This window comes from Nicotiana attenuata, unplaced genomic scaffold (assembly GCF_001879085.1).
Source record: "Nicotiana attenuata strain UT unplaced genomic scaffold, NIATTr2, whole genome shotgun sequence".
In the NCBI taxonomy this organism is placed as follows: Eukaryota; Viridiplantae; Streptophyta; class Magnoliopsida; order Solanales; family Solanaceae; genus Nicotiana; species Nicotiana attenuata.
In genome coordinates this window covers 89,730-91,868 of record NW_017674018.1, presented here as the reverse complement: position 1 = coordinate 91,868, position 2,139 = coordinate 89,730, and positions in this window count along the sequence as shown.

Here is a 2,139-nt window from a genome sequence, read left to right as displayed (position 1 = left end):
GTAAACAGGCAGACACGTAGGAAGTTGGGGAGGGAATTAATTAGGGTCTGGCAAGACAGCTGGCTAGGAACCAAGGAATCACTAAAAGCCCAAATCCAAGGACCATTAATGAAACACGAACAACAACAAACACTATCAGACATCATTGACAACAACTCCTTTAACTTGAACAATTTATCTTTCCAACTCCCCACCGAGGTAAAGAATAAAATCTATAGCACTTACATCAAGCAAATTCAACCTATCCAAGATAATTATAGCTGGGGCAAGAGCTCTAACGGATCCTTCACCATCAAATCCTCTTATGAAATGTTACAAGGTAAGGAAGTGGGGGATACTCAAGACTATAAATGGTTATGGAGAATCAGAACTCTTAATAAAATAAAATTCTTCATCTGGACGGCTATCCACAATAAGCTCCCCATAGCACAAATGCTCTTCAACAGGAATATAACCAACTCTCCAAACTGTCACCTTTGTAGCACTGAGAGGGAAGATACAATGCATGTGCTCTTTAGATGCAAGCACTCTAAAACGATCTGGGCTCAAGCAGGTTTTAGCATGCTACCTCTGGAGCCACCAGATAAGTACACATTGCACCACTGGCTAAAAACTCAAAGTAGCTCAAGTACTAATTTTAACGAATATCTCGTCTGGTCTGAAGTTATCCCTTTTATCCTCTGGCACATCTGGCTGCGCAAAAATGAGACGATATTCAAAAATAATTACAAACCTCTCCTATTAAAAAACATCGTTAACAAAGCCATGGAATATAAACTCCTGGCCACAAATCAAAATCGGCCTGTCACATATAGAGATACCATTCTCATCAAATGGAACCCACCTGAACAAAACAGCTATAAACTGAATGTGGATGGTTCATGTTGTGGCAATCCGGGTAAAGGCGGAATAGGGGGAATCATACGAAAAGGCAATGGGGAATGGGTTTTGGGATACAACATGGGTTTTTCACATGCAGCCGATATTTACATGGAAACATTAGCACTACTGCATGGTTTGAAATTAGCTATAGAAAACAACTACCTACCCCTCACCATTGAAACAGATTGTAAGGAGCTCATTAACTTAATCCATAACAAGAACTGTGCCTTTAATTTGATTGATGATTGCAGATGCCTATTGAGTAGAGCAGGTGACCCGCCATAACAGCACGTCTACAGAGAGGCAAACCAGGCGGCTGATTCAATGGCGAAGAACGGAAGCAGCTTAACAACTTTTGGAAGCTTAACAACTTATCTTAGTCCTCCTACTTTTGCTATTTCTATTTTGGAAAGGGACAAGCTAGGAACTATGTGGCCTAGAACAATTCCCGCTTGTAATGCAATATGTAATGACTCTTAGTATGTGTTTTAATATATGTCTTAATTACCAAAAAAAAAAAAATGTAGTAAACAAAGATGTGGAACACATGCATAAAATGTACTACTACTTACTAACTGAAAAACGCAACTTTGTCTCATTAAAATATTGATCCTTGTAGTATAAACTAATAGTGAATATTTATCGATCTTTGAGAAATTATTGCGAGAAATTAAAAAATAGCTAGATTTACAAGTGGTCATTCAAAAATAGTCACAATTTTAAAAGTAATTAAAATTTAGCCACTTTCATGTAAAGATAAATCTGAACGAAAACACTGTTCAAAATTCGGAAAATACTCCAGTATAATATACTAGACTTCCAGCATAATATATTGGAGTTCCAGTATAATATATCGGTCCAGCATAATACGCTGGAAGTTTATACACTAGTGCTCCAATCTCCAGTATATTATGCTAGAACTTTCCGCTTGTTGGAGTTCCAGAATAATATGCTGGAAGTTCATACGCAGGTGCACCGATCTCCAGTATATTATGCTGCAACTTTCGGTGTTGCAGCAAAATAATGGCTATTTTCGAATGATTAGTCTGAAAACTGGCTAACCCGTGCTATTTTTACGAAATTATTTCATTCCGTATAAGCCCTTTTGCAGAGGCAAGTCCAATAACAACCATCAGGTCACGGATCATGTAAATAACGTAACTGAAACATACAGAAATAACTCAAGCCATATGTAGGCATAATGTCCAAATATTTTAATACGTGCTAATTCGAGTTGCCTATTCAATATTGGAAAAT